We start from the raw sequence: 9902 nt of genomic DNA on the forward strand, positions 1-9902 counted from the left end.
TTGAAAGTCAAATTAATGAACTTGTTTGATATACGCATATATCCGTTCATGTGTGGATTGCAGACAACATGTTCTCCAATTTAAATATTTGAATGCAAGTTTATATCGAAACATGGTTTATATCAGTCTTTGATGCATAAAACGCGACCTCCCCCTCTCCCAGACTCCTGCTCTCTGTCTCTCTCTCTCTCTCTCTCTCTCTCTCTCTCTCTCTCTCTCTCTCTCTCTCTCTCGCCAACAATCTTCAATTCTGTCGCAAGCCCAACACACAAACCTTGTTGGTCCCTCTCGCTTTATCTCCATCTCTCTCTCTCTTTGTGTGTGTGCGTGGGGGGGGGGTCTTTCTAGTTCGCATGCATATATACTCCATCTATAGGTCTCTCTCGCACACTATGTATGATTCTAGTCCAAGCTAGATACCTTGGGTGCACTCATCGTACGCACACAAATTCCTTGGCTTGTTGCCCGTAACTCTCTCACGCACCACTCTGTCGTCTTGGAGCTTTCCCCCTCTCTCTCAAACTCTCCATCTACCTGGGTCACACATACACATGCATATCTCACTCGCACTCGATAGGCCCATCTAAAACTCTATCTCTCTCCCTCGTTCTCTCTCCATCTCACACGCACACACACACACACAATCTCATGCCTAGCTAGCCAAGTATGATGGTCTCTCACTCAATTGTGGGCATACGCAGTCCCCCCTATATGTATATGACTAGCTAATCTTAGTCTCCATCACAAACATGTGCATGGTCTATCTCGATTTCTCTCGGGGCATCTTTCTATCGCGCACGCACCTCCCTCAATTTCCCACCCATATAGTCCCCTCACGATCTCGAGGGGGTCTCTCTATCACAAACACACCCTCTCGCCCTCCCCATGCGTCCATGTTCTCCACGTGTCCCTCTCGACCTTTGTTCCTTGTTGGTCAGACCTCTATTGGACATGTGCTATAGGGGTGTCTCTCTCCGTTGCAAACAATCACACACTAGCTATCTTCGCTCGCCTCGCTTTTCTATCTCAGAGATGCATGCGTGATATGTTCGCCTAAGAAACAAAAAACACACTCTCTCTCTAATTTATCGTTTGTTGTCACTTTCTCTTTCACACACATAATCTTTTTGCACACTTACTCATTCTCCTTCACACGCACTTGATCCCTTTCGACTTAGGCACTCTCCTCGGTCCATAGCATATTGATTTATTGAAAACTCAAACATCACAAAGTTTGACCATGTACGTGGAGAAAAACAATTACATCTAGAACGGCAAACATATACCATTAGATTCACCATGAGATGTAGTTTCGTATGATGTATATTTGGTATTGAAGATATAAATAACATTTGTGTAAACCTGATCAAAGTTTCCAAAGTTTGACTTCTAAAAAAAATTACATGCACTGCATTATCGAGCGGATGGAATATCTCTTTCCCCCCTCTGAGCTATCTGATGCACCACTCAGCCTTATCGGGGCTCCTCAATCTCTCTCAAACTTTATATCTCCCTGGTTCACACATACACATGTCTCGCTCGCGCTATACATATAGACCCATCCAACACTGTCCGCCCTTGTTCTCTCTCTATGTGACACGCACCCCCTAATAAGTACAATAATCCCTCACTCCATCATAGGCGCAAGCACCCCCCCTAAGTATGATTATCTCTCACAAGCCATCAGGAACACACGTATTGTCTCCTTTCATCCATACGTCTATCTCAAAATCTCTCGGGGTATCTTCTATCGCGCACACACCTTGTCACTCGATCTCCCACCCATGTAGTCCCATCACGATCTCCAGGGGATCCCTCTATGACAAACATACACTCTCTCCTCCCCATGTCTGCATTTTCTCCGTACGTCTCTCTCGACCTCTCTCCCTTGTTTGTCAGACCCCTCTTGGCCACGTGCTAGGGGTCTTGCTCTCTCGGTTGCAAACAACCACACACTATCTCCTCACCTTGCTTCTGTTGTCGAAGATGCATGTGTGATATGTTTGCATAAGACACACACGTTTTTTCTTGACTTTTATCGAGTGTTGTCCATGTCTCTTTCACACACGCACACACACTTTTTTCACTCATTCTTTCTATTTCACTCTCTCTCTCTCTCTAGTTAGGGACTCTCTCACGTCCATAAGCATATGGATGTTTTGAAAAGTCAAACCTCAGAAAATTTTGACCAGGTATATGTGGAGAAAAACATTTACATCTGGAAAGATCATTAGATTCATCACAACATGTACTTACTTCATACTATCATTTATCTTTGGTATTGTAGATATAAGTAATTTCTTTATCAACTTGGTCAAAGTTTCAAAAGTTTGACTTTTAAAAAAATGTTGGAACTACATTATCGAACGGGGGGAGTAACTCTTTCTCTCTCTCTCTCTGTTATCTCTCACGGGCCTCCCCTCTCACACGAACACTCTATACCGATGGATTATACGCTCACTGTGTCAGCGTATAGCTCCGTATATTGTTTAGTTGACCGGTCAACCAGTCCACATGTTGCCTTGTCAGCTCGTGTTCTGTATCTTCGTGTGCTGGCCCATGTGGTAGTGGGTGAAAATAAGTAAACTAGAGGCCCATCTAACACGCGGTGAAGTAAAAAAAGTTGAAACCACTCGGGGTAGCACCCCACACGCTAGTAAATTGAGGGTGCATTGAGGACACACTTCTTCCGCGTGGAGGACGCACTCGCGCACAATTCACCACTGCGCGGCGGCATGCACAGAAGGACACACTCGCGCACACCCAGCACACAACACAAACCAGCACACGTGTACACCGGCGTCGCCGCCAGTTGAGATGGACGGCGAGGCAGCAAACAAGCGGAGGCGGCTCGAGCCAAAACCGCATCCGGCAAGCCTGGACTTCATCAGCAGCCTCCCCGACGACATGCTGCTCGTCATCATCGGCCTCCTCCCCACCAAATCTGCCGTGCGGACCGCCCTACTCTCCCGGCGGTGTCGCCCCCTCTGGCGCCACGTCCCCCTCAACCTCACCGTCGACAGCTACCTCTGCGATGGGGATTGCAAACGCATGGCCGCAGTCTCCAAGATCCTTTCATCGCACCCTGGGCCAGCCAGACGCCTTGACATCCGCATGTTCAGTACCAACTGCAAGGTCCAACCCAAGTTCAACGAGTGGTTCTTATCCCCCGCCCTAGATCAGCTCGAGGAGCTCAGCTTTGAAGCTGGACGATGTCGCTCTCTGCCGCCGTCCGTGCTCTGCCTCGCGCCAACGCCGCGCCGCGCCAGCTTCAGCTCCTACTATCTTCCCCGGATTAATGTCGCGCCCGCCCTTCTTCTCCCTCAACTCAAGCAGCTCGACCTCTTGGACGCTGTCATCTCGAAGAAGGCTATGGAGCACCTGCTCCGCAGCTGTACTACGCTCGAGTACCTTCGTCTTGAGCAGATCCACGGGTTCATTAGCCTCCACACCGCCTCGACAAATCTCCGATGGATTTATGTGTCTTGTTGGCCCCGCAACAAGACATCAATTGGGAAGAGGTCACTCCAGCTGTTCCACGTTATGGTCATTGAGAATGCGCCTTTCCTTGAGAGATTGCTTGTATCGGATCTAGAAGGTCCAACAAAAATCAGGGTCATTGACGTGCCGAAATTGACAGCGTTGGTGCACTCGTCTGCCAAATTCTCCGAACTCTTTATTGGATCCGTAATCGTTTAGGTACAACACTCATCTTCTTCTCCGTCTTCTTGAAATTCACATTTTTAAATTTCTTCTTGATGTATTTACGACCGTCTTCCAGAAAATGATTCCCACGAGCTTGACCCAGTCTATGCGCACAGTGAAGATCTTGGCAATAAAATCTATCGGCCCCAATCTGGATGAAGTTGTTGGATTCCTTACATGCTTTCCGTGCATGGAGAAGCTACTCATCGAGGTGAAACTTCTTTCCTATTAGTCAACCGTAATCAGAATGCTCAAATTTTTCGTAATTTTCCCAAATTACGATGACAAGTGTAGTGTTCAAAAGAAAGAAATGTTTTTAGTATTTTTTTCTCACGTGGTCACATGCATCGTTTTTTTTGTTGTACTACTATAGTAGCCTATGCTAGTCATAGTGGAAAGTAACTTAGACTACTCCAGTAACTCTATGGTTAACCTAAGAGCAAGTACTACCTCTGTCCTGGTTTACTCTTCCTATTTTGTAGTATCAAAATTTGACCATAGATTTAACTGACAAAATGTTAATGCATGTCACTAAGAACTATATCATTGGATTCGTATTTGAACATAATTTCAAATGGTGTAATTTTGAGTGACATGCATTGGCATTTTCTTACATAAATATATGGTCAAAATTTTATACTAAATAAGAGGTAGTACAAAAGTGGGCTATAACGGCCCTCCACTATGTAGGCCAAAACACGTGCCAAATTCACTTGTGATGCATTTGGCATCGATGCCCCTCCATTGCTCACCTGGTGCCCCAATCTGGATCACCTACTTTGCTCCGGTGCTAAATTAACTCACACAATGAAAAAACACTTGCGTGGGAGAGAGAGAGAGGACTGAGGCAATAAAAAAAATACTTGTTTGGAAGAGTGAGAGGCTGGTGTAGTTGGTTTGATTGATTTGTTTATACATGTGGGTCTGTGTGCACAGCGGTGCCAACTCTCTCACATCGAGAGAGCGGTGCCAAAATCTTTTGATTTGACATCGATGCGTATTATGTGGCATACTTCTGCGAAATATGGCATCGGCCACATAGTGGAAGGCAACAAATGCCCAAGCTCTTCACGTACTCCTAGGTAAATGAGAGGAAAGAGAGAGAGAGAGTGAAAAAATATCACTAGCCAGCCAAACTTATCGTATGAGTGAATGATATTGGTACCTCTTGATGACACGGCAATCTTATACAGCCAGCTGCTCTAATATGTTCTCTTCTTTTGCAGATAAGAAAAGACCCTATCGGCGTCCTGGGAACGGGGGTCCCCAGACTTGCCTTCCTGTGGCCCATGGCGTGGTTGTGCTAGCAGGCCTATACGGCCCATATTAATCAACAAGGCATTCAAGACCCTCGCGAGGGGCCAAGCCTTGCGAGGCGGACGACGCAAGACCTCCTCAGGAGCGGCCTCACCAGGTAGGCTCGCGAGGGGCGGAGAGATCAAGGCAAGGCAAACCTTGCGAGGTTCTCGTGACGTGAGCCATGACGATCGAGACCAGGCGGGCGCCAGCGTGCGCAATGTCCTTGTTTCCTCTTTGGTGCTAAGGAGGCAAGCACAGGCGCGGAGTACCGAGGCATCAAGCAAAGGTTTCCATATCAGTGCAACGAGACCAAGACCAGCAGGACAGCAAGACGGAGGTCATGTAGCGACTAGACCTCAAACAGTCTAGTCTCTGTGCATCAGTGTCATCCCTGGATCGGTAATGCGGACACGCACAGTACTTTAAAGGATTTATAACAAAGTAGCAATCACACACTTATTACATCGAATAGTTCAAGAGAACTCAATACAATAAATATGGCTTAAGGCCATCTAAAATACGATAACAACGGAAGGCTTGGAATATAAAGTGAGTCCATCAACTCCAACGGCATCACTGAGTATAAGACCACGACCTAAGGCTCCTTACTCGTCGTCTGAAAAGTCTGCAACATGATACATTGCAGCCCGAAAACGGGTCAGCACATGGAATATGCTGGCAAAGTAACACATAGAGAGTAATGAACAGAATAATGCTATCACTACATGCATATTTGGCTGGTGGAAAGCTCTATGGTTACAGTTTTGCGAAAAGCCAATTTTTCCCTACCACAAAGGAATAAATTTTATTTAACTATCATGGTGGTTGTTAAACATTGAGAAGGTACCTCCAACTCAATCCCAATTAAGAACGTGATTAACCCAATCAAATTAAATTAAGTAACATGATGGTGAGATTCACATGATAATCCAAGAACTAGATACTCAAGATGTCCATAACCGGGGACACGACTAATCATGATTAGTTTGTACACTATGCAGAGGTATGTGCACTTTTCCCCACAAGACTCAATCTCCTCCATTTGATTTCTTGCACTACATGGTGTTTGAGAAACAGATGACCGAGACACAGTCTTTCAGAAACACTACTCTTTACTCCGGGTGGACAGTTACACCTACTTTCCCCTACATCTGCTAGCCCACCACTTCAAGAGGTCATGTAACCTACTCAACTATGCTAGAGCCCATAATAGCTTGTGGCTGCACACGGAAGTTTCTAGCATGAATAATCTCATGATCCCTTTGAGTCTGGGTGGCGGTCCATAGGATGATCACACGGGTACTCCGGGATATCCAAAAATACAGGCAACACTGGTTTCTCCAGGTGCCTCAATCCACCCAGATGTAAATTAAAGTAGCCACCTTAAGTTGAACCATAAATTAATAATCTCACATCTGTCATGAAGAATTCACTCAAACCTAATCCACGTCTACGAGCATAGCATAGCAATATAAGAAAACGTAGAAGTAACTCCCAATGGTTTGATAGTAAACAGGACAATAGGTACTACCTCATCTACTTCCCAAAACCCACATATTAATCAGATCCTAATCATGCAACTATTTGAGGATTGATCTAATATAATAAAACTGGGTGATGAAAAGTATGATCAAAGTGTTACTTTCCTTGCTGATGATCCGGGAAACCTAGAGACTCGTAGTAGCACGCTTCGCACTCCGGGTACTCTATCGCAAACAAACAATACATACATAAGCAATCAAGCAAGGGTGCACGAAAGAAGACTCAAAATAAGAGATCTAACCAGAAATTTCAACTTAAGAACTCCGGTTTGCAGAAAGTATCAATTCAAACGAAGCAACGAAGGTCAAACGGCGAAAGAAACAAGCTTCGTTTACTAATCTGGATCTAAGTCAAATTTTGCAGTAGCAACAACTTGTTTGAGTTGGTTAAATGGAAAGAGAGTTTCGAGACGAAACTCTAGGCGCTTGAATCGCCTGATTCTGATAAACGAGCGAAAAGTTATACTAAAACAAAAAACAGATCGGAAATCGCGATCAGGAATAATCGCGGAAAATCCGAGAAAAAGGAAAACTGACGAACAGGCTAACGATCGAACGTTCGCTGTCTGTAAAAAAACGAAAACCGTTCGTTAAAATGAACGAATAAACGGGCGTTCGCTATTAAATAAACTAGAAAAAAATAAACCGATCTAATATAAAAAAACGCATCTCGGTTTCGAAATAAAACCGAACGGTTTTTTGAGAAAAACCGGTGGCTACCTCGGTTTGCGTGACGGCTACGGCGGCGAGCGGCTCCGGTGGGTGGAGGCGTCGGGCGAGAGGCAGTGGGGCTCCGGCGGGCTCCGGCGGGCGGCGGCGGACGGCGGCGGGGATCCGGCGGGTGGCGGGTCGGGCGACGCGGGCGGCGGCGGCGTGGGGGGCGGCGGCTAGGGTTTCGGGGCGGCGGCGACTTGGGCTGAGGCGGAGCTCGGGCCGCGGCTTTAAAGGCCGGCCGGGCTGAGGTGTCCGGGTCGGACACGGCCCGTAAGGCGGTTGACTTTAAAAAAAATAATTCGGACGTGCAGAAAAAGTAAGAAAAGAAATACTAAACGGACTCCAAAAATCCCGAAATAAATTTTCCCCGTCCTCTAAAACTAAGCCGGACAAGATGATCATTTATTTGGGCCTAAAAATGCAATTTTGAAAAACGCGTATTTTTCCTAATTCGAATAAAATCAAATATTTGTTTTTAATATTTTTCCTCCAATATTTCATTATTTGTGGAGAAGTCATTTTATCCCCTCTCATATATTTTGATATGAAATATTTTCGAAGAGAAAAATAATTAAAACAAATGATCCTATTTTCAAAATTTGGGAAAACCCAAATATGAAAATAACAAAATCCTCAACTCTCTCTGTGGGTCCTTGAGTTGCGTGAAATTTCTAGGATCGCAAATCAAAATGCAATAAAATATGATATGCATGATGATCTAATGTATAACATTCCAAATTGAAAATTTGGGATGTTACAAACCTACCCCCCTTAAGATGAATCTCGCCCTCGAGATTCGGCTTGGCTAAAAAATAGGTGAGAGTGGTCCTTCCGTAGATCTTCCTCTCGTTCCCAGGTGGCTTCATCCTCGGTATGGTGACTCCACTGAACTTTGCAAAACTTGATAACCTTGCTGTGGGTGACTCGGCTGGCATACTCAAGAATCTTAGCTGGTTTCTCCTCATAGGTCAAGTCACTATCCAGCTGAATCGCTTCCAATGGCACTGTATCTCTCAGTGGTATCTCAGCCATCTCTGCGTGGCACTTCTTTAGCTGAGAAACATGGAACACATCGTGAACTCCCGACAATCCTTCGGGCAATTCCAACTTGTAAGCAACTTCCCCCATACGCTCCAAAACTTTGTATGGTCCTACAAAACATGGTGCTAACTTTCCCTTAACTCCAAAGCGCTTTACTCCTCGAAGTGGTGATACTCGAAGATAAACTCTGTCTCCGACTTCGTAAACTGTCTCCTTGCGTTTAGAATCCGCATAACTCTTCTGCCTGGACTGGGATACCTTGAGCCTATCGCGAATCAACTTCACTTTCTGTTCAGACTCTTTAATCAAATCTGGTCCAAACAACTGGCGGTCTCCAACTTCATCCCACAACAACGGTGTCCTGCACCTCCTTCCGTACAGAGCTCCGAAAGGGGCCATCTTCAAACTGGATTGATAACTGTTGTTGTAAGAGAACTCTGCATATGGCAAATTGTCGTCCCAACTAGATCCATAATCTAGCGCACAAGCTCTCAGCATGTCCTCCAAAATCTGATTGACTCTCTCGGTCTGTCCGTCTGTCTGTGGATGAAAGGTTGTACTGAACTCTAGCCTGGTACCCAAAGTCTCGTGCAACTGATTCCAAAACTTTGAAGTAAACTGGGTTCCTCTATCTGATACAATGGTCCTCGGAACTCCATGCAGACATACGATCCTGGTCATGTATATCTTTGCCAACTTAGCACTTGTATAAGTGGTCTTTACTGGGATGAAATGAGCTACCTTCGTCAAACGATCGACTACAACCCATATCGAGTCATAGCCTGAACGAGTCCTGGGCAATACTGCGATAAAATCCATGCCTAGCTTATCCCACTTCCATTCGGGTATCGGCAATGGTTGTAGCAATCCTGCTGGCTTCTGATGCTCTGCCTTTACTCTCTGACATACATCACAAACTGCTACATACTCCGCAATATCCTTCTTCATTCCGGTCCACCAGAAAGTATCCTTCAAATCCAAATACATCTTGGTATTTCCTGGGTGAATCGAATATGGTGAATCATGGGCCTCTTGCAGAATCAACTTCCTGATCTCTGGATCATTGGGCACATAAACGCGGTCCTCAAACCATAAGGTATCGTGTTCATCCTCACGAAATCCCTTGGCTTTTCCTTTACTCATCCTTTCCTTTATCTCAGCAATTTCCTTGTCTGTTTTCTGAGCTTCTCTGATCTTATCCATCAAAGTAGACTGAATCTCCAATGCTGCTACAAAACCTCTTGGAACTATTTCCAACATAGTTCATGAAGATCCTCTGCTAACTTCTTGGGTAACTCTCCGGTCATGAGCGTGTTGACATGGCTCTTGCGGCTCAACGCATCGGCTACTACGTTAGCCTTCCCTGGGTGATAATGCAATCTCATATCATAATCCTTAATGAGCTCCAACCATCTCCTTTGCCTGAGATTCAACTCCTTCTGCGTGAAAATGTACTTCAAACTCTTGTGATCTGTGTACACCTCACAATGGTTTCCGATGAGAAAATGTCTCCATGTCTTCAACGCATGCACTACGGCTGCTAACTCCAAATCATGTGTAGCATAATTCAACTCATGGGGTTTAAGCTGTCGTGAGGCATAT

Source organism: Triticum aestivum, chromosome 5D, assembly GCF_018294505.1.
Source record: "Triticum aestivum cultivar Chinese Spring chromosome 5D, IWGSC CS RefSeq v2.1, whole genome shotgun sequence".
NCBI lineage: Eukaryota > Viridiplantae > Streptophyta > Magnoliopsida > Poales > Poaceae > Triticum > Triticum aestivum.